The sequence below is a fragment of the Myotis lucifugus genome, unplaced genomic scaffold (assembly GCF_000147115.1).
Source record: "Myotis lucifugus unplaced genomic scaffold, Myoluc2.0 scaffold_7, whole genome shotgun sequence".
NCBI classification, from domain to species: domain Eukaryota; kingdom Metazoa; phylum Chordata; class Mammalia; order Chiroptera; family Vespertilionidae; genus Myotis; species Myotis lucifugus.
This window is the reverse complement of record NW_005871055.1, coordinates 5,625,608-5,650,020: the sequence shown is the minus strand read 5'-3', so window position 1 is coordinate 5,650,020 and position 24,413 is coordinate 5,625,608. Positions and strand designations below refer to the sequence as shown.

The 24,413-nt window shown below is 40.1% G+C and overlaps 1 pseudogene; it reads left to right on the top strand.

The window, feature by feature from the left end:
- Positions 1-2,186: 2,186 nt before the first annotated feature.
- LOC106695560 lies at positions 2,187-3,553 on the top strand (annotated as a pseudogene).
- Positions 3,554-24,413: the final 20,860 nt, after the last annotated feature.

Below are 24,413 nucleotides of genomic sequence, written 5' to 3'. Positions count from 1 at the left end.
CAGGCAGTATGTTACTTCAGGTAGTTGAGAGCTTTAGTAGCCTTAAACCTTCTCCACTTACATCTATGGACAGTCCTGACTATGAGGACGGTTGTTTCAATGGAAGGAATTTGGGGATTGTTCAGTAAAGAACAATATAATAAAAAAGCATGAGGTTTCAGACCCACAGAGTACATTTCATTCTAGAGGGATCAATTGATGAAAAGGATGAGACTGCAGATAACCAATTGTGAACCCTTCTTCCCTTCCCCCACCTGCCTAGGGAAGAGCAGATGTGGAGAATCAAGATAATAGGAAAGTCATCACCAAACATGGTGGTATTCTTGCTCTCAGAGGGCAAAAAGAATCCTCAGGTCTCTGAAAAATTCAGAGGGAAATCTTACTTTTCAGAGTCTGCTTGTCTCAGTGTAGTGATGGTAGGAATGGAAACATATTAAGAGCAAGGATTTGCAGATGCCACCATTATCCTTCTTTCTGAATCTCCAAACCCATTCAGGCTCCACTTGGGCATAGGCTGACTCCTGTCATCTTTTTAAAGCTGGATCTTGGTGCCATTCCCAAATATACAAAAGGTCTAGCGAGAAGTCCCATTTAAGAGAATGGAGAGGAAATGCCAACCCATTTCCACTCCTCAAGGCCTGGAAAAGGAATAGGAAATGGCATTGTAGAACACTGAGTAGTCTCCTTGGGTAGAAGAAAGACATCCACTATCTGCTTGGTTTTGCACTTTGTGGGGAGAGACCAAGATCAGACAAAGGGTACCTGAAAAATCAGATATGTCACTTAAATATTCAGCTCCCCAAAATGTCTACAATTTAATTAAATGCTAGGGTTGATCTTCTAACTTTTGAAGAGCTCTTTTTAATTAAACTTTGCATTTCCTCTCTCTGCTCTGTGGGGGGCATTCCAGGGTGGCATTTGGCTTTGCATGCACTGTCATTTTGGCCACCCATGATGGTTTGGAAAAGTCCCATTGATGAGTTAATAGAATTCTTAATACTAATATCATTGACTCTTCATTTTTTACTGATATTCAGAAACTTTCATTAGTGCTAATGAAACTCATGTGTTATTTTATTTATTCTCTTGCAAGCTGTCTGCAAAATATCTGACTCTATAAAGAACTCAGATGTTCATCAAATTCCAGATCAAATTTCAGTTTTTCCATCTATTAAATGGTGTCACAATTCTCATTCTTAATACAAAATTATTTTACACTTTAGGTTAAGATTTAAAAGCTCATAATAATGTGTGTGGCATAATATCTAAAGCATAGTAGCTAGAATTCATGAGTAACAGGATACCAATCACCCCACATTAAAGTGAGGAGCTGCCACTACAGAAATTGCTTGAGTCTAAGTATTTTTTAATCTTTTGTTAATCCTCACAATGGAAAAATCCATTTTTCCATGGATTTTTAGAGAGTGGAAGAGAGAGGGAGAGACACACAAAGAGAAACATCAATTGGTTGCCTCCCACACACGGGGGCCAGAATCAGGCCTGCAACTGAGGTATGTGCCCTTGACTGGAATCAAACCCGGCACCTTTCAGTGCATGGGCCAATGTTTTATCCCCTGAGCCAAACTGGCCAAGGTGAGTCTCAAGTACTAATGTTAATGCTTAGAGTAAAAATAATCCATCTAGGGTAAAAAGGAAATCAAATGATGATGTAGACATTAATCTTATAAACTGCTCATGTTTTGATTGAAACAGTGCTTTGTACACATTGAAGAAAATTGATTAACAGGTAAGAATGAGCAAACTGATTGACAGATAAGAGAGAAAATAATGAGATCAGGAAAGTTGGATGGATGCTGTGGTAACTGCCTTCCTATAACATTGACTGTTAATTTGAAATTATGTGGCTATTTTCTGCTCCGTAGAAATGTACTTCACAAAAATACACACCATGTTTCCAGTGAATTCTCTACACAGAAACATAATCCAAATACCTCCACCTAAACTCTTAGAAAAAATTGGTCAGAACAGCGTAGATTTCAAATTAGAAACAAAATATGCCAAAATAATTCTGACTTTTAAAATCCAAGATTGACCTTGATGGACTGGTGTTAAAAAATATTGCCATAACCTTCCCAACAAATTTTGTTTTAAACTGTTAGAGTGTAGCAAACAAACTCTTAAAACTGATCAGTGGAATTTTAAAGAAAAACAATATTCAGTATGAGATGTCTGGTAATTTATAGCAAATGCTAAGTCAGAAATAACTGCATTGTAATGTACATATAATTTGGAAAGAGTTCAAGAAGTTTTTGAAGGTTTTACTCTCTTCTTTTTCTTTACAATCATATGATGCATTTGACTTTTTTCTTCACATAAAAGTAGAGTAATTCTGGTTGATCTGTTTTGCTGTTTTTAAGGGTTTGCGTCTAATAACTTGTAAGCAATTGTTTTTATTCCTCTGGGAAAGTAATGGTCTCTCTAAAGCATGCTTTGCTTCAAAACTGACTAATGTGAAAGTTATTTACATCATTAATTAACACAAGTGGCTTGAAATATTATACAGGGAAATCTGTTCCTCCTAAGAGCAGGATTAGAAACACAGTGACACGGAAGATAAATCCATTCATAATAACAACTGAACTACCATGGAAGGAAATTGCTGAGATTATTTTCTAGCATAAAACAAGGAACTACACTATTAAAGGAAAAGAACTATTGTTAGTTTTATAATCCAAAATGTAAACTGGATCCTGAGTCTCACTTTCACTGTAATTTTCCAAGCCTTTGGAAAATTGACCTTCTAAGCTAGGCATGCTGAATACATAAACATAATGGACTTCACTAGGCAGATGTAATAGATGTTATGATTACTCATCAAGATCTTTTGCTAGTGGAGGATTTGGGTAGCATTATTTTATACAAATCCAAGCCCATTAAAAATAAACTCCAAGGTCAAATGAAAAAATTTTAGCAGGCTTAAAATGCAATGCCAAACTAAGAAAGTATTGTTTTATGTCAAATATAGGTAGGACATATATAGTAGCATAGGCTTGGGACTAATTTTTAGATGGAAATTTCAACGCTATCTATTGAAATATTTATTTTAAAGAATTAGCTCCTGTGATTATGGATGCTAATAAGTCCAGAACCTGTAGGATCAGGCACACAGGGTGGGGGAGGGAGCACATACTCTCCCCCTTTCCCACTGTGGCCACCGCCTTCTTCTGCCACCCCTGGTGCTGATTGTGTGCTTGTGTGGTTGGGACCTGGAACCTCTGTTGTGAAGTGGCAGCCGAGGAGACTGAGTGCTCGCCTACGAAAAGCCCAAGGAAGGAGTCAAGACTGAGAACAACAATCATATTAATTTGAAGGCGGCGGGCAGGTTGGTTCCTGGTGCAGCTGAAGATGAAGAGGCATGCAGCTCTTAGCAAACTAATGAAAGCCTATTGTGAAGGGCAGGGTCTGTCCATGAGGCAGGTCAGATTCTGATTTGACGGGCAGCCAATCACTGACACAGACACACCTGCGCAGTGGGAAATGAGGTGAAGATCCCGCGGGTGTGCTCCGGCAGCAGACAGCAGGTGTCTACTAAAAGGGGAACCTGCTACTTACCCAGAACTCTGTTCCTCCAGACCAAGAAGAATTCCCAGTTAGAAAACCGCCATTTGGCTTCACAAGCCCAGACAGTATAGTTTTCTGTATTCTTTCATTTCCTCCTTCCCCTTTCCTTTATTGTACATTAAGTACTCTATGTGCACAAGCATTTTCATTTTTAAAAACTAAATGGTCAGTGGTATGTTTTGATGGACATCAAATGGAGATGGGATGGGGAAAAGCACTGGTTCTATGGGAATACGCCTTTGTCCATTCGTGGCATGCTCCTGCGGCTCTTATCTTTGAATTCCAGTAAGTTAATTTGCTCACCGTTTAACAAAAAAGAACAATATAAAAATCTTTGTATACTCTGTTTAATTGGAGAATTTTAATGTTTTTCATTTATTGTTGTAAAACCAAGGACAATTTTACAACTTTTTTTTTACATAGCTGTTATATGTAGAGCAATCTGTCTTTTAAGTAGGGATAAATTACTCTAAAAGAAATAAATCCTAGATAGTTTCCCCTCAAGTCAAGCATCTTGTTGTTTAAATAAACTTCTGTTTAAAATGAAAGAAAAAAAAACACACACACACACAAAAAAACAACCCCATAAAATTACAGTGTCAGTCTTTTTCTATTCAGGCTTCAACTAATTGGAGGAGTCCCACTCATATTATGGGGGGATCTGATTTACTTAGCTACCTGTTGAATGTTAATATTACCCAAAACACCCTCACAAAAACTTCTAGAATAATGTTTGGCCTTATATCTTGGCACTGTGATCCAGGCAAGTTGGCACATAAAAAGAACCAGCACAGGTGGCTCTCCACAATTCTAGGCCCCAGCATTCCAAATTAGCAAACATACAGAGAAAGCAAGCTTCTTTTTCCTAGAATCTATTTACCAATCCCAAGGAAAGATCTTGATTAGGCACTCTTTTATCCTATGACCATCCCTGAGCCCAGAAATGCCCACTACTGTGGTTGATAGGCCCAGTAGAACTTCATGAAATGGCAAAGGGACATTGCAAGCCCTTTATAACCGTTCTGCCACGTTATCCTGAGCCATTTCGTAGGTGGGCTGGTGCTATGTAAATTCCCATCCTGTGCATAGTCACATTTTGGGGAAAGGTATTTGTGGCTAACGTCTGTGGGATAAGAGATAGGTGACAGGGTAAGGCCTGGAAGAGCCCATCTAAGTATGAGGAAAGGAAATGTGTTTCCATTATAATCTATGACCATTCATTGCTCACCAGCTAAGTTTATCCTTTTACAAACACACTTGACAACAAGGACTGCCCTGCCCAAATTAGGTAAAATTGTCTGGCATCTTCTTAGTTAATGATAGGGCTCTCCAGGTATCAGTATGGGGGTATAAATTGGGATGTACTATAACTATTTGTTCTTATTTCACTAGCTATAAATATTGGTGTATTTGGAGAGTCATTTCAATTTACTTCTTGATTTCTATTTAAAAGTGATACAAACATTATTTCCAGTTATTTGTATTTAATCTCTAAACTATATTTATGCTTAAGTCAATTATATTAAAAATATATACCTAGTTACCCACGGGAAAAGTTTTCCCTCTCAATTTCAGATATACATCTGCTGAATAATTGATATATTTCTGGCTTAATTTGTAGTTTATTGTTTCCCTTCTTCCTGTTGTGACCCACCTTTTTGATTCATTGATTGATTCATTCATTTGTTAAATACCTACAATGTGCCAGGCTCTGTCAGGGGTGCCAGGATGCACAAGACAGGCATGCTTCTTATAGGTCCTGTCAAGACAGCTGATTGGAGCAAGCCATTCTCTACTGATATCGGAACCTCAGGGCATGCATTTGCATACAAACTGCATGCAGGCTCCCTCTGACTCTCATACTCTTATTTTCTTTTCCTCTAGTTCTCTCATCTATTTTACTTTTCTTTTATCTTGCAACGTTTTGTTTATATTTGAAAACCACTTAAATCCTTTTTGGAAGAAATCAGCATATACATGAAGTAACTTCTTATTTCACAGCATGTGTTCAGCTATTTTGTTATCATAATAAAATGCCCCATTAAAGTACCCTTTCAAGGCATGTTATACATAGATAGATGCGCTTGGTAAAACCTGTGTGACCCTTCAGTCTAGATTCTAGTTCCCGAAGTGGTCAAAATCAGATAAGAAGCCCTCTTACAAGAATGTTTGTCAAATTTAAATAATGGGCACCTCTTTTTTTTATTACCATAAGCCTTCATTATTATTTTTATTATAATATTATTTACACATGTAAAGTCATACAATGAAATATAATCTCCTTATGTATATAGTTATTACACAAGTATAAAGCCAAAACAAATTTACTAATTAATTAAATGCAATCATATGCCGCTTAACTGCAGGGATACTCTCTTAAATGCATCACTAGGCAATTTTGTCATTGTGCAAACATCATGGAGTGCACTCACCTAGATGGAATAGCCTACCACATGCCTAGGCTATATGGTATAGCAGCCTCTTGCTCCGAGACCATAAGCCTGCACAGCACATCACTGTACAAAACAACACAAGATTAAATCAAGCACAAGAGAAAATTATGCAATCAAGAGACACTACTAGTAAACACCATATGTATGAGACTGCTGCCAGAGTACCATGGCAAAGTGTTATATGGCAAAATTTTTTTATAAGTAGAGAGAGTACACTCTAAAATAACAATACAAGGTATAGTATAGTAAATACAGAAACCAGTAACCTAGTCCTTTATCATCATTATCAAGCATTATGTACTGTACATAACGGTATGTGCTGTACTTTTATACAACTGGCAGCACAGGCTTGTTTATACCAGGATCGCCACAAACACAGGAGTAATGTAGTGTGCTACGCGGTTATAATGGCTGCAATGTCGCTAGGCAATAACAAATTTTCAGTTCCATTATAACCTCATGGGACCACCGTCATATATGCAGTCCATTGTTGAACGAAACATCGTTATTTGGCACATGGCTGTGCAAGCAAAGCTGTAAAACTAAAATATTAACAATTTTAATGTGATGAAGAACGCTATTTTTCAGAAATTAAATTTCCAGTGCATCTTTTTTTTTAATTGCTTAAAGTATTACAAAGGGTCAAGGGCATCTTTATGTCAGACTTTATGTATCTTTTGGTTTCCTTTTTGTGACTTCTATACTGTTAATGGCTAATACTACTGATAACACTTTTCAAGACAGTATTAACATTTTCAAGACTGTTTTTTAGTTCAATAAAAGCTTAGCTCATACATAAGCAAAACTGTGAGCAAGAAATCCATGAATGTTAAATTTAAAAGTAGCTCTGTAAAGCTGTCTTGTTCTATCAAAGATAAAGTTAACATCACGGTGTCATTGGAATATACATTACATAGACAATAAATCCAATTACTGCTTAAATGAGGAACCAGAAAATGCTTCACTGTATATTTACTACTAGAGGCCCAGTGCACGAAATTTGTGTAAGGGTAGGGGGTAGGGTCCCTAGCGGCTGCCGCCACTGCCAACACCGCCAGCCCCACTCCCTGGTTGAACTCCCGGTTGAGGGGACAATATGCATAGTAGGCTTTTATTATATAGGATTATGCTTGCTGCTAATGAATTTTTGCAAGTAGGTACATACAACAACCTTTGTTTACAGGAAGAATACATATCGACTGCAAAAGAGCAGATTCTTTTGAATGTACTAGTAAAACTTTGACCATGGGTTTAGGAATTTAACTCTCCCAGCACTTTCCTCTTTTCAAACTCTTGCAAAATTTTTGTCTGCATAGTATCCTCATTGGAAGCACAAGTATTGCCTGGATATACTTAGAGTCCCACGTGATTCTGATAATAGTAATTCTCTTTGAAGATTATTGTTGAAATTAAAATGCAATGTTAAAAAAAAACATACACCCAGACCCTGAGAAAACATGTGCACGCAGCCCACAGCTTGAGAAACATGGCCATCTAGGATGCTTCTGTATCAGGTCTGCCCCTGTGATATAGAACAGCAGCTTTGCAGGGTTGAGGCAGAGAAGCCACCCTCAAGCCCCAAGTCCAAGCTTCCTTATCTTTCCTTTTCATCACTTGTCACCATTTGTCCCCATCTGTGGATGGACCAATCCGTGACCCATCAGCTCCTGTCTTGGATGCAAAAGGGTTACTGTCCATCTTTACCAGATGGTCTGACAAAAGGAAGGCTGTGGAACTCTAGCGTGGTGCTTCTCACACTTTAACATGCACACAAATCCCTGTATGTCTTGTTCAAATGCAGATCCTAACTCATTAGTCTTGAGCAGTCCCGAAACTGCATTTCCAACGAGCTCCCAGGATCCTTCCGATGCCCCTGGTTTGTGGCCCGGCCCACACTTAGTGAAGCATGAGTCTAAGACCTATTGGTTCTCTTCTAAAATGCACCTTAGAGGAGGCAAACTTTCCAACTTTGGCCCCAACTTACTGGAAAATTGCCTTAACCCTGTGTTTTGCTTGGGACTATGGCATTTTGGCTTCTGGGAAATAGAGCACAGGACTATTAAGTAGAGTCAGCAGATTACAAAAGTTTTATTTCCATCTGAGAGAAAGCAAAGTTTCACCAGACCCAAAGGATCTTATATTTTAGGAATAAAATCTAGAATAACAGCATCCTATACAGCACTGCTTAAAGTACAACTAAACTGAGAAATCCATATAACAGCAGCTACCCCAAATTTTAGATTTGAAAAAGATAAGAAAGGCATTATATTATGAGAATTTTTATACCATTGGTTGGTATGCAATGTCTGTAAGATTCACAGCCAAAGAATTAATATATCAAACTCTAGAAACCCTGGATTACTTATAATTTTATTTGGTGGTAAGTCAATAAATTGAATAATTTAGAAATGAATTGGGTGATTTTATTTTCCTTTTGTGTTGAATTTCACTGACTGCCAGATAGCTTAATGTTTCATTATATAAGCCTATTCCCAGACTGATATTCATGGTTAGAAAATATTTTTATTTTTAATTAAATGCTATTATTCGAAGAAACTCAAGATAAAGCTATCTCCATTCTGTGAAACCTATGAAAATCACCCTGTATCAGTTATAAATGCAGTTGGCTGTGAGGAAAGGGAATCCAAATTACTGTGGTTTCAGCAGATGATAGATTACTCTCTTCACATAGCAAGAAGCTGCAGGTAGGTGGCCTCATATTAGTTCAGTGATATCAGGGTAACTATCTTGACAATTCTCTTGGTCTTTTCCTCATCATTACAGAATGGCGGCCTCATTTTTAGATCTCATATCTGCATTTTAGGCAAATTTGGAGTTTTTAAAAGGAGAGCTTCCAGAAATACAGTGTAATGCAGTAGAGCAGTGCTCTGCTCTCTTAATTCCTGTGTCCTTGCCTAGGCTGACCCAGCAGGCACTGCTCCCACAAGGTCCCACACTGCTGAGACCACAGCAGCATCCCCCTTCCTGCATGCCCTGGGTAAGACTACCTCTATTAAGCAGCTAATAAGACCAGTGCAAAGATTGCAGCACTTGTTCAGTCTTTGATTCCTTGACTTCTTTATTTTGATACTTTGATATAATACAATAATTCTTAGCATTAAACTTTGCATATCCTATATAATAAAAGGCTAATATGCAAATTGTTCCCACAGACCCCAACGAGAGCAGGACCACAGCTGGATGGTGGAGCAGGTGAGTGGGCAGCGCCAGGCCAAGGCAGGTGTGAGCGGGGGTCTTGATCGCCCCACCAGACACCCCACAGACAGCAACCTGTGGTGGAGGGCAGGGCCGGCGAGCAGGTGGTGCCAGGCCAAGGCGGGTGCAAGCAGGGGGCCCCGATTGCCCTGCCAGTCGCCCCACATATCGGCCTTGATCACCAGCCAGGCCTAGGGACCCTACTCGTGCATGAATTTTGTGTACCGGGCCTCTAGTTTGATATATTTGTTTTGAACTGGCCATGGATTCTTGGCTTTATCCTTAATTTTGAATTCTGTTTATAAAAACTAAGGCTCTTAGTGGCTATCCCTAAGGAAGGATTCACTTGGCTCCCATGTATTTGTCTGTGTAAGAGTCTTCTGTTTTCCAATTTTGCTAGAAGTTCTGCATTTCTTATCTTTTTTCAGAATTGAAATGTCAGATGACTGCTGTTATGATGTTAGGCTAACCTATATATGAATTTCTCAGTTTACTTGTACTTTAGGCAGCACTGTACAGGATGCTGGTATTCTAGATAATAATCCCTGGCCTGGTCCCCACCACCCCCAGATGACAGCTTTAAACAGGATAGAAAAGATTTCAAAAGAAAATATTTTTTAAATTATATTTTTATTGATTTCAGAAAGGAAGAGAGGAGAGAGAGAGATAGAAACATCAATTATGAGAGAGAATCATTGATCAGCTCTTCCTACACACCCCCTACTGGTGATCAAGCCCGCACCTGGGCATGTGCCCTGACCAGGAATCAAACCATTACCTCCTGGTTCACAGTTCCACACTCAACCACTGAGCTATGCCAGCTGGGCATATATAAGATTTTGAGTCTAGGACCTATGTTATAATACAATAATTCTTAGCATTAAACTTTGCATATCCTATATAATAAAAGGCTAATATGAAAATTAGCATATTATGTCTAGGACCTATGTTACTGAAGAAATTCTCAACTATAATAATACAAATTTGTAATTTCAATAGAAGAATAAAGTCTATTAATACATATTTACTATTAAATATATAACAACATCTTTTTGAGACCCATTTTAATGAGTTATTTTTCTGGAAGTTTCTATGTTTTAAATATGATAGGGGAAAGAATTTAGAGATATGGCTCTGAATGGGAAGAGTTCAGATTTTGGGGCACCTGGAAAAAAAGTATTTTAAGAGGGTAGTCTGATCTAGGCCCCTTAAATCTCATTCTGCAGATGGGGCCAAGTTTGCCTACTCTACCAGTCTTCAAAGACTTGGCTCCACCCACACAGAATGATAAAAAAGATGTTGCCATGAAGAAACCCATTCCAGAATAACTTGAAATACTCTAAGTGCCTGGGGCAGGGATGGTGGTTGAATGACAAGGAGATGGCATGAAGGAAAAGGTGAGAAACCCTAAGGAGAAATTGAATCTGCTGCTCAGTTTTCATTGGAGGTAACCCTGATAGTTTCTTTTATTAAATACTTTCAGAGGGTAAAGACTATAATTTATATAGAAAGAAAAAAATGAGTTAAAAAAATCAGATTTCATCTCAATTTTCTCACATAGTAAGTTGTTGTTTTTTTAAGAGAGCAGGTTTGGGGGGACTCAACCTTTCTACTTTACATGGACAACACAAAATTTACCCATTTAATAAATGCTTATGTGGAGTGTGTCAATTGCCAACAATAGAATTTGTACCATCAGCTTACTTTGATGAAAAATAAATAAATAAACAAACAAACAAATGCTCATGATGATAATAGCGGTGAAATTGAGTGCTTCTTTCTAAACAAAAAGCATTTCATTAGCAAATCAATTGCCAAGAATATGAACTAGATATTTGAATATTGAAATAAACTTAGAAAGATAATGTTAATATATTTGGAAATCCAAAAATTGGAGGACTGTTTAAATACATACAGTGACAAAAATATGCCCTTGCTCTTTGGAGCAACAAACAAAAATGTGCCAGCTCTGGAACAAGGAAATGATGGGTCTCTAAACACATTGCGTTGATGAGCCACAGCTGGTGGCTCTGTTCTGCGTGACATTTCAGTGCTTCTATGTGTGTGCCTGTGCTAAAGTGCCAAGAGCTGCATGTAACTGACAGCTCGGGCTTGGGTGGCTTTCCCCCTCCACTCCAATTGTGGCCCTCAGAATGCCTAGGAGTCATGAAACCATCATCTTTGCATTGGAAAGGGCTTTAAAGTTCCTCTAGTTAAATGGTTCCTAGCCTATTTGAGGATGAAGTCCCCTTTTAATCTTAAAAAATAAAAAGCTTCAAGGACCTCCATGTGATAGTAGTTATACTTTTAATATCTCTATTTTGAGATATTAAGTAGTGAAAGACTTATAAATTCAGTGACATTCATAATTAATTTGTATTTTATTAATCATAACTGTCTATAAAATTTAAAAAGGAATAGTATTTATGTTTGCCACATATATTTTTCATTTCCTCTAAAGCAACACTCGTGCCCATGAATTCACAGACTTCTTACGCTCATCTCTGGAGATCTTTCATTCACAAATTGGAAACCCTGCTCCAGGCAAATTACCCATTGATGCTCTGCAACACTTGATATCCTTCAGTGACTGGAAACTCACTATTCGAAAAGATGTCTCCTTCTGTCTGTAGATTGTCTATCTGACAATTAGGCTTAATTATTTTGAACTCAAGTTCTTATTAGTTACATAACTATTTCATTATGTCATGCAACAAATCTAACCCCTTTTGAAAGGACACATAGTCCTTTCGAAACAGTAGATGCACTGATAACTTCCCTGAGTTGTCTCTTCTCTAATCTAAACTTATCTGGGTCCATGCAATATTTCTGGGCTTGTGTTTTCTTGAAATTGTTAAATTTTAATATATGAAGGTCCCATGATGATGCTACCTGTGAATCGAGTCTTTGTCCCGCTTCCACCACCATTTTTACTCTTAACTTCACCCCATTCCTGCCCCCCTGCCCCCCGCATGGTAATGCAGATTTTGTTTTCTAGGCACCAGAAAGGGAGCAAATTAAGTTCTACCCCCACATGAGGGTAGAACATAGATAAGAATTTGTTAAGAATTAAAAGAGAGAAGGCTTTTTTTGTGTTTTGTTCTTTTCACCTTACCACTTCCATTTTCAATTTTATTTACTTAAAATTACACTGCACAGAAGGGTTTGTGGCAGAAGCATGGGAGCTGGGGCCAGAAGATTGGTGTTCAAGCTCAGCTGCTGTCTCAGTGACCTTGGGAAAAGCCCTTAACTGCTGAGCATCTGGTTCACCTTCCATGAAATCTATACTGTAGAGTAATTCAGATGCGGTTAATCTGCATAATGTTTTAGTATTATAATGTGTTTCCTCACATCCTAATGCTTAGACCTCCCTGTGCCCCTCTGAGCCCTCAGGAGATGTAGGGAGATATTGGAATTATGCTCCCTGACCCTCTTCCTAGTGGCCACTGTTCCACCTCCACTGGGTCTGTGATGCAGGTTCTCCTGCCTTGTTTCCACACTGCCTGATGCTTTGGTTTGCATTTTTATTATTTTCCTTAAATCTTCTGCATCTCACTGCCTACCCTCCAGAAATTATATGTCCTACTTCTTCAAAAAGAAAATGGAGGCTGCTTGGTCTAAACCTTTTCAACTACCTTTCCCTCCAACCTTCAAATTAATGATGCCTTTTTCCTTCCTTCCTTCCTTCCTTCCTTCCTTCCTTCCTTCCTTCCTTCCTTCCTTCCTTCCTTCCTTCCTGCCTGCCTTCCTTCCTTCTTCCCTCCTTCCTTCTTGTCTCAAAGGAAACCTCATCCTTAATTCTTTCCAGGGCTAATTCATTTTCCTGTGGTCTTGACCCTTAATTTATCACTGATCTCCTCTCTGTGCCTCTCTCTTCACTGATAATTCTCTAATCTATACACGTGTTGAATTTCCGCCATTCCTAAATGAAGTACACTACCTCACAGTGGCCACTCCCAACTCGCTCCCTGCTGATCAGACCTAGAGCCCCATGTCCCTGGGAAACAGTTGCTGCCTTAGCCTCACCTTCTCTCTGTTTGTCACCGTCCTGGAGGCTCCTTGGTTTTGAAAAGTCCCCCTGGCTCACACCACAGTCTCTCTCAGAACACTATTCCCTTCTCCGGGGCTGGGGACTAGGGCTTGTCTCAGGCCAGACCTGGAGCCTGCTTCTGTTTAATTCCAATGGTGAGCTGCTGCCTGAGGACAGGTCTCTGGTATAAGGTGGAATATCATAGAAGAACGAACAAGGGCTTTGAGCTTTCACAAATGTGAGCTCAAATTCTGCCATGTCACTCTGCTGGATTCGGACAGTCACTTGGCCTCTCTGGGCATCACTTTCCTCCTTTTTGAAATGTACCTGGCAAAGTTGTTCTGAAGATCAAACAAGATAATGGATGTGAAGCCACATAAAGAGCTCTTAAGAAATGGTGGGCCTTGTTATAGGTAATTTCTCTCCACTGTAGAAAACTAACTGCAAGCCCCCCACCGGCATGCTCTCCATCCACTCTCTATACCAGTCAACTTCCCAGAACTGGGGCTGCTCATTGAGCTCCTGTCTCCCTCCAGACCATCTAGCTGTCCTGTGGGACTCTGCTTAAGACACCAGCTGCCTCTCCACCCTGCAGCCCTCCATTCCCACACAATTGGAATTCCCCAACAGGGTGTATTTCCACAGTTGCTGTTTTGTCGAAATAAGTGGACTACCGCACCCTCAACTCCATGAGACACATAATGTTTCCAACCCTGGTTATAAATTGGGGTTTGTCTACTCATTCCTCAGGACCTAAACTCCTCTCTCAAAGGTCAAAGTCCATTCTACAAGGAGCTCAGCCTTTTCCTCCCTCCCTCTGTTCCTTCCTCCCTCCCTCCCTTCGTCCCTTCCTTCTTTCCTTCCTTCCTTCTTTCCTCCCTCCCTCCCTCCCTCCCTCCCTCCCCCCTTTCCTTCCTCCCTTCCTTCCTCCCTCCCTTCCTTCCTTCCTTCCTTACTTCCTTCCTTCCTTCCGTCCTTCCTTCCTTCAGGCCTTCCTTTTTTATTGTAGTTTTTATAGTGACAGCATAAATTGTTAGAGAAGCAGTGAAACAGAGTGTGCTACTCCCCATAGGCTACAGCAGCCACAGCCGGTTTCCTGTCTCTCCGCAGCACAGAAGTCTGCAGACTGGCTCTAGAAAGCACTCCTCTCCTGACTGCTTTCCCTCAAACTCCTTCTTTCTCTGCCTTTTCTCATGCCCACTACCCTGATAGCCCCTCTGTCTTTCTATACTACTTTCTTGCCCAGGCAATCTCATGTTCTTTTAACAACTTTAGCCATTATCTATTTGCCAATAACCCCCAAATCACTGTCTAACTAGTCTAAGTCCTCCATATTCCAGACCCAGAAGGGCTTCCAACTGTACACGCCCAATAGTGTCTCATGCCCTCCTTCCTCCTATGTGCCCGGACTCTGACAGGATCGCCCACTCACCTACACTCAGGGCAGCACATTTAGTCACCACCGACCTGGCTCTCACCTACTGCCCCAATTCCCATTTCATCCATCTATGTTTTATCAATTTTACTTCTTTCCCATCTGTTCACTATACCTAGTTCAAACTTTCAAAATGGTTTATGTAATTGCATTAACCTCCAAACTGGTCTTCCTTCTAGCCACCTTCTCCCTGGGCCAGAGATACCTTTAGAAAATAAAGAATGGCCATCTTGCTTGACTGTCTTTCTCAAGTCTCCTTTGTCAGAGTCATCAGGAAAGCACTCCAAGGTGTCCCTTGCTGAAAGTCCTCTGGCCCCTGGCTGAGTGGGATGTAGTCTCTGTTTACTTTGCAATTTCAGTTTATCAGCTGATTGTTTTCACTCACAGGTCCTCCCAGTTCTGCTTGAATTGATTAGCAAACGTAGGTGATTCAATCCCAAAGTTTCTTTTGGAGAACATTTTTAGTCATCAAATGACATATGCACTCTACACATCAGTCAGAGAGTTTATAACATTTCAGAGAAAACCTATAACTATCTGATGGCATCTCAGAAATGTTTGAAAGAATCATGGCATAATGATATTAGGGAAGCGATTCTCAAAACTTTTTTCTAGTTAACATTGAAATCCTTTATCCAAGTTAAGGGAAGAATATAACACAAATAACTCATAGCATTAAATATAGAAATAATGTTGTATATCACATTTTATATTTTTTCACCTCGCAGAGCAACTTTTCTAAAGAAGCTTTCATTAGATTGATAAAAATTAATTCCTATCAAGCAGCTAATGATATATTGGGGAGTAACTCAAAAGTTTGGGAATTTGAGGCCTCGGGCTGACTGGGAGACTACATCTGTTACAGATAATGTGATTTTACTGCTAGAAATATTGAAAGTTGGTGATTTGGGGTTTCTTTGTCATTATATATCGGTCAGACGTAAAGCATGTTCATACGCCAGCATCTACAAAATATAGCCATTGTTGAAATGAGAGGTCATTCTAATTTTACTCACTTTCACTTTAGTTGCAAATTATTAGTGTAGGAATTTCCACAAAAGGGTTATGCAAGCATGCCCAAATTGCTTGAAATATTTTCCACTTCTCTGACTTCCCATGGGAAAAGCCACTAGGTTGCGTTTGTGGCATCTCAATTGGTTCAAGCAGCCTAATAGGGATTTAGAAACTTTAAACGGTACGGGTTAACAGAGGGACATCCGGAATTGGAACCCCTGTCTCTGTTTCCTCCCTGGCGTCTGGAAATGTGTAAATTACCCATGTAAAACAGCCCGAATGATGGCAGCTAACATCCAACTTTTGTTTACTATCCCTTTTTACATTTATTCCTTAAAATGATTTTTAAAAAGATTTGAACAGTTTTCCGTGAATTTCATCAGGCTGCACATTACAGTATTGTGTTCTTTAACAAAAAGCGGTGGGGGGGGGGGGGCTCCGTACCTCATCTGGGAGAAATATACTCTTGGGCTCATGTAACTGCCCTGCCTCTCGGGTGGAAGCACTAATCACTCTGCCCTAAGCACTCTGTCAGAGCCACCTCATTGCAAACACGGGCCCTTTCCAAATGCAGTGTACAAATCAAAACAATTCATTAAAGCTCAGAGGAAAATAGTTGTCAAAGACATACACTGTACTCTGCTCAAGAAGTGAAACTCTTACCGAGATCTAGTTTTGATTTTCTCTTAAGCTTTCTTACATGTCCTCATCCATGTGCCGATGCAAATTTCATTTGTCCTAGTTTGTCAATGTAATTTAAGCTAGTCAGGGAAAAAAGCCAAAGTAAGCAATTTGGTGTTTGCCTCTCAGACATTAGTGTGTATGTGAATCGCTACGAGATCTTGTTAGAGTGTGGGTTCGGATGCAGTGGGCTGAGGCGCCTGGCATGCTGCATGCCCCGCCAGCTCCCACATGCTCTGATGCTGGCCCCAGACCACAGTTGGAGTAGGAAGGGTCTAGACCAGTGGTTCTCAACCTTCCTAATGCCGCGACCCTTTAATACAGTTCCTCATGTTGTGGTGACCCCAACCATAAAATTATTTTCGTTGCTACTTCATAACTGTAATTTTGCTACTGTTATGAATCGTAATGTAAATATCTGACATGCAGGATGTATTTAGGCGACCCCTGTGAAAGGGTCGTTTGACCCCAAAGGGGTCGAGACCCACAGGTTGAGAACCGCTGGTCTAGACTATTAGATGCTCTCCCTGATGTGAATTTTGACTTCATCTTTTCAGGATTCCTATGCAAATTTGTGTCCGTCTTACCTGCTTGATACAATAGACACAGCCCAGATTTGCCTTGCTGCTTCACCTCTTCTCACATCTGTTTTTCTCCTTGGTCTTGCTGCTCTTTCCTCTGTAATCCTTAAGGATGAACATCAGTGTCTAGGACTCTGATAGATCACATAAGGAATATATTCAAGATGTGGTTTCTCCTGACAGTTTTAGAAACAAAATGACACACACCTTTCCTTTCCATTTATAATTTAACTGCCATGCAACAGTGTGCTGCCTGGGAAAATGCACTGGGCAGGTAAGAATGTGTCAAAAACTCCCTGTGGGTCTTATGCTCATGTGCCTCAGTTTCTTCTCAGTAAAAAATGTGAAGGCTGTTTGATGATTTCTAAAGCCTCTTCCTGCTCTAATCTTTTAGGACTCTGAGAGTTGGTCAGTTAAATCATCTGGATGAATTCTCACTGGCTTAAACCAATGGATGCTTTTTTAGGAAGGTAATTTTATTAACATTGAACTTGGTTGAACACATCAGGTTCCACTCCCACCTCTGTGCTCCCAAGAGCATATTACTTGACCCATAAGAATGGCATGCTGACACTGCATCTTCATTAGTTTATACCCACCTGTCTTCATGGCTGGACTCCGAGTGTCTGAGTCTGGGTTGTAACTTTAGGAGGAAGAGAGGCAGTCGTGAGGACCAGCCTAGTTGCCAAGACCACAGAGTTTGGCAAGGTGAGGTAAGAATTTACCCAAAGCACATGAAATCAGCCTAACCCCAAACAGGAAGTAGGAAGTGTATCTAAGAAATGAAGCCAGAGATGAGAGCTGGAGCACTGCCAAGGGTGGAACCAAGAAAATAAGGTGATCAGAAACTGGGAGGGTTAGGAGCAGTCTAGGACAGTGGTCAGCAAACTCATTAGTCAACAGAGCCAAATATCAACAGTACAACGATTGAAATTTCTTTTGAGAGCCAAATTTTTTAAACTTAAACTATATAGGTAGGTACATTGTTATTAACTTAATTAGGGTACTCCTAAGCTGGCCTTTGCTAAAAACAGCCTCAATCTGATTGAGGTACGTTCGCTGAGGTCAACCCCTTCCAACTCTCCCATCCACACTCGTCTTGTATACTTGTTTCATCTATCTCCTTTCGTCCATCCTCTCTATATGTCCAAACTATCTCAACATACCTTTCTCAATCCTCGACACTACATCTTCTTTCACTCCACAACGTTCCCTAAAACTAACTTAATAAAGTTTCAATTGCACTGTACGTGCACGCCACACGTGGTATTTTGTGGAAGAGCCACACTCAAGGGGCCAAAGAGCCGCATGTGGCTCGCGAGCCACAGTTTGACGACCACTGGTCTAGGATGCAGAATTTGAAAGGATGGTGGGTAAATGGCTGTAGATGAGGCTGTGAATCTCTTAAGGGTGGGACTAATTTTTTTTCTTCTTTTTAAAAACAATATATTTGTGTTGATTTCAGAGAGGAAGGGAGAGGAAGAGAGAGGTAGAAACATGAATGATGAGAGAGAATCATTGATTGACCACCTCCTATAGCCCCCCCCCTCCTGCCACTGGGGATCAAGCCTGAAACCCAAGCATGTGACCCGACCTGGAATCAAGCCATGACACTCAACCACTGAGCCACACCCACCGGGCAGGACTAATTTTTGAGTTGCTAGATTAAAAAAGCTAGTTGGGGCTGGTTAGAGAGTTTTATGAGGGCAGACACTCTACTTAATTTTTGCTGAGTATCTCTAACAAGTGCCTGCCTGATAAAATAAAAGATGTATTACAGAAAGAACGAACAAATGAATGAATAAGTGAAACAAATCTATGCTTAGATCACATAATTTATCCATTCTCTTCATTTTCTTTGCCATCATATGAGTCCATATCCTCATTATTGCATAAACAAACCAAAGGGACTCCCAATTCTACAATATCTTCCTATTTCAATTCATATGATAGACTGCAGCAGGATCCGTCTTCTTGTTTGTGCCTTAGTTATGTGTATATTCTATTCCATCAAAGAAAATAAGTCCCTTGATATCATAGATGGGGTTCTACCAAATTTTGTATGTCTGATACAGCTAGCACTAAATAAATATTCATTGAAGTGAATCATCTATGTTCATATGTTCAGTCATGATAAAGATTCAATATCCTGAACATTTAAATCAATATCTTTCCTTCTATATTATTCTTTAACCAGATATCTGAGAGTTACACTTGACTAAAATGTTTTTATAAAATCCACTTCATTCAACTTTCACATTAAGAGCTATACCTTTCACATTTAGAGCTATACCTTTAAGGTTAAGTTTTTATTTTTTAAGTTAAGAAAACCTATAATGAAGCAGTGATTCTTCATTATTTTTTAAAGCAGCAGACCCTGTGATAGCTATGGAATCTCTTCTCCACAAATGTATCTATACACATATACACAATCTTGCATACGATTTCAAGGGATTCAGGAATCCCCTAACACCCTATGCAAATCCTTAAAGTTGAGGTAAAGCCTGGAACTTCTGGAGAAGAATAAAGGTTTTCTGCAGCTAAAAGACTTTCCTCTTTTCCACCCTCAAACTCCTGCCCCAAGTCCCATCACCCAGCATTTAGGAATGAATAGCCAGTCCATCGACACCCATTTGAAACCACAAACAGAAAACATGCAAGCCACAGTATATTTCATGCTCTTATAGACAATGGTCTTTATCATGGGATTATAGAAACAAAAAAGCATTGGCTGGTGACCACATTTGAAGCCTGGAAAAATAGGCAGGTGCTCTTGCAATTGCCCGCTGATGAAAGAGAGCACTTAGAATTACCTCCTCCCAATCCTGATTGGCCCCTGGGAGCTTCAAACTGTCCTTGGAGATGTTGAGAGCAAGGGCTGATTCTGAGCCTGAGGAGCTTTTTCTTTTTCTTTCTTTGAAAATTCCTTCCCCTCTCCTTTCGGTTTCAAAATCGCGAATGGATCTGACACGTAGAAAAGGTTGCTAGGAGAAGGGGGATTAGGTCCTCAAAAATAAAAAATGAAGCTAACTTGTCAAATGTCGATTCTAGTGTAATTTCCTGACAGCTTTATCCCAGAAATAAGGGCTTCCAAGTCTCTGTTTCAAGAGAAGGTATTTTAATATCTTTTGCAATTTTGAAATAAGAAATTTTTCTGATGCAAGTTGTCATGACATGATGGAAGAGTACAGAAAGAATCTGTTGAGGTCTCGGGAATTTGCTCACCCTTTCACACACTTTTTCTCTTCACTCTTTTCACTGGGTAATCTGCCATTTTTAAAGGGGTAGTTTCACCAGGATTCATCCAGCATTTGAAACAGGATCCTCAACTTCTTTATAGGGAGGTAGTGGCCCTTGCTGGACCCTCCCCCTCCCCAGTTCAGCTTATGACTGATTTCTCAACATGCTGAGAGACAGATAGTTTGATAAGCAGCATGGTGATGCATAAAAAGCACAGCCGTTGATTGTGAATTATATAAGAAAATTGTGGTATAAATGACTACATCAATTTTGACTTATGTTACCAGAATAAGTATAATTATGGGGCAGGAATAGTATGTATTTCGTCTGATTAACTTGTGAATAAACCAATCATTCGGCAGCAGGCTTTACATTCAATCATTTCAGAATGAGAGGGAAGCAAGTTGCAACCAGAATGATAGGAATTAAGAGATGTAAATAAGGTGAAGATCCTGCATTGGGGAGGCATATGGATTTAAAATTAATTCAAGCATCACCTGGTAATAGCATACAGAGCATATCTGTGCATACAAATTTGCGGTCTTCTCGTAGCCTATTCCTATCAATTTTGCTCATTAGTGCTCTTAGTTATAGTCTCTTACACAAGCAAATGGTATGATTTATACCATTCCTGGGCAAATAAATTTAATTTTGTACAAAAGAGGAGGGATATTTTGCTTTAAAATATGACTTATCTCACCCTACTTGGATGGCTTAGTTGGTTGGAGTGTTGTCCCATTCACCAAAAAGGTTGGGGGTTGATTCCTGGTCAGGGCACACTCCTAGGTTTCTGGTTTGTTCCAGTCAGGGCACGTACAGTAGGCAACGGATTCAGGTTTCTCTCTCATGTCGATGTCTCTCTCTCTCTCCCTCTCAAACCAATAAACATATTCTTGGGTGAGAATTAAATATATATATATATGACTTATTTCAGCTATGTGTGGATGGAAAACAACACACAAAGGTTCCACTCCTCAAATCCAAGGCCCCAGCTGTAGTATGTATAGAGGTAAGCAAAAATCACACACAAAATGCCATCAAATAATACTACTAGAATTACCTCTTCAAGCAATGGGAGGTAAGACTTAGCATACATAGGAGTTGAAGTGACTATATCTGGAGTTTTTTGGCAAGCTTGGTGCTACTTAACTGTGTGGATTTAGACAGGCACTTGCATGTCTAGGTCTCAGTTCTCCATTGTAAAATAAGAAGATTATCACTGAACATTTTAATTGTGTCAAGCACTGTGCCTGGTATTTTAAGGTGTAATCTTTAATTGAGTAAGCAACTTTCCAAAGTAGATATTATCATCTCCACATTACAGAGGAGAAAGTTGAGGTTCAGAGAAGTCAACTGACTTGCCAGAAGTGACCTAAGAAGTGACCTAGTGATGGATCTGCAATTGGAACCTACTCTACAGGGCTCTGAGGTAGCATTCTTGTCCCTGAGATGCTTGTACTAGTTTGCTTAAGGCTGCCAGAGCAAAGTGCCACAGACTGAATAGCTAAAGCAACAAAAATTGATTGTCTTACAGCACTGGAAGCCAGAAGTCTGAGATCAAGGTGTCGGCAGGGTTAGTTTATTCTGGAGTTGTGAGGAAGACGGTTTCCTGCCTCTCTCCTAGCTTCTGAGGGTGTCTGTCAATCTTTGGCATCCCTTGTCTTCTGACAGGGTAACTCTAATCTTCACATGGCATTCTCCCTGTGTATAAATTTCCTCCTTTTTATGAGGATACTAGTCATATTGAATTAAGGCCCACCTTAACTCCAGTATGACCTCATCTTAACTAAATTCATCTGCCATGACAGTTTCCAAGTTCAGTTACATTCAGAGGTAATGGGGATTAGGACTTCAACATATGCATTTTAGGGGGGCTCAACTCAGCCCATTACAGTGCTTTTTACATGAGCATTTTCTTTGGCAAATAGGTAGTGCTAGATCTTCAGAAACTCAAGAACATTACATTTGGCTGGAATGACCAGGGAATGCTTTATACTGTGACAGGATTTGGACCAAATGTAAAAAATGGCATAATCCATAGGGTCAGTAGAGAGAAGAGGGCCTTCCCTCTTCTCAGTGTAAAGAATAGCATGCATTTGTTAGAAGTTGTTAGATATGTGGAAGAGAAGAGATGTTATCCCTGTCATCAGGGGCTTACAATCTAGCTCCAGGGACACAGATAAAACTTGAGAAAGTTAACTATCAAGGCAAAAGTTTAAAACATAACCTTCTCCAATACATACGTGGTATCTGTGCAATATAGTGAAGTACAGTGGCAACATGCATGACAGAAGCTACAGTGAGCTCCAGTTCATGGGTGAATAATGACATGAACTGGGATTTTTAAAAATATATATTTTTTATTGATTTCAGAGATGTAGGGAGAGGGAGAAAGAGATAGAAATATCAATCATGAGAGAGAATTGTTGATCGGCTGCCTCCTGCACGCCCCACACTGGGGAACGAGCTGCAACCCAGGCATGTGCCCTGACTAGGAATTGAACCATGATCTCCTGGTTCATAGGTTCACGCTCAACCACTGAGCCACACCATGGGTCTGGGCGTTTTTATTTATTTATTTATTTATTTATTTATTTATTTATTTTTGTTAAAGGATGGGCTTTGGTAGGAAAGAGCAAAGAAAAGGGTTCACAGGCAGAGAGAGTGCTATATACAAAGGTAATAAAGCCTGAAGCCTAAATGAAGGCCATCGGACATGCCAGTGCCAGTCAGGGAACACCACATTCTTACCAGGGAATGCTCCAGGTAAGAAAGAAAAATTGGCAAGCTGCCTTCATGTTTCCAGAATCCTACACCAAAGCCACTGTTTAGGAAGACACTTGCCAAAGTATGTGATCAAAATTTTTGTTCTGTCAGATGTTGATAGATATTTCTCAATTTTTAAAAAAAGCTACAGGTTTAATAAATACAGGGGACACTAGATTTATTAACAACAAGGTTTCAGTGAGGTCCTGGCAGGAAACAGATGGTACACTCAAAGGGAGTAATTTCAAAAGAGTCTAGTAAATCACCGGGCAGGGTTTGAGAAAAAAAGTATGCAAACTAAAACCAAAACTACAAAGGAAAGGACGGTAGCCCAGGGCTGATACTAGCATGAAGCTATTAACTATCCCCAGGCCTGAAGGTGAGGGAGAGAAAGGTTACTATACCTGGAGAGGGATGCCCAAGAAGACCTGTGTCCTTGAGCTGAGGGATAGAGCCAGGCCATGATGACTTGGCCAGGCAGAGCCAGGGGAATAAACACCCACCTCACTATCCTCCCTCCTCCTAACCTACAGTTCAAATCCAGCTGAGGCCCAGGGCAAGGGCACCACTCATAGAGAGCAGCAAGTCAGCTTCCCAGGGCACAAAGCAGGGTGGGGACATGCATGTGGATATGAAGGGACAAACGGAAAGTGTCTAGCACAGTTATACAGTTACTTCACAGGAGGATTCCTGGAGTATTTAATATGTTAATTTGCTAATGAACCTACAAAGGACACTGTGGAAGGCAGTATTCCTACACCAGCTTCATCACAAAAAAATTTCTATTTTGAAGATCTCCAGGACCAGTGATCAAAGGAAACCAAATGAGGAAGCTTTGATCTGTGGGATGAAATCCAAGCCTCCTGTATCAGTCAAGCTTTTTTCAAATGGAAGTGTCAGAAACCAATCTCAAGTTAGTTTAAGCAAAAAGAGAATTTGTTTGGTTTACAGATAATTGGCGAGTCAGGAGAGGACCACTGTTTCAGGCATGGATGAACCCAGAGCTCTAATGATGGTGAGAGCTGTCTGTCCCTCCAGCATTCCACTCTGCCTGTCTCAGGCAAGCTTTATTCTGCACACTGGCTCTCACTATGAGGTGGGCAGTACTACTCCTGACTGCCCCAACCACATCTTCCCAGCTCAGCAGTCCCAGTGCAGAAAGGACTTTACTCTCCTCGTGTCCATATACAAATCCTGTAACAATTCTGAGTGCTGCTGACTGGATAAAGTGTCCATCTGTAAACAATACCTGTCATCAGATATTAAGGCCCTTTGACACCGCTCAACTCTTTGGAGGGGGTGAGGGACAGTGACTGAGCCCATTTTTACAGACTCACCAGGATAATGACACCCCAAAGAGTGAGGAAGGACTACTCCAAAGAAATAAAAAGGGGAGTCATAAAAAAGTATGCAAA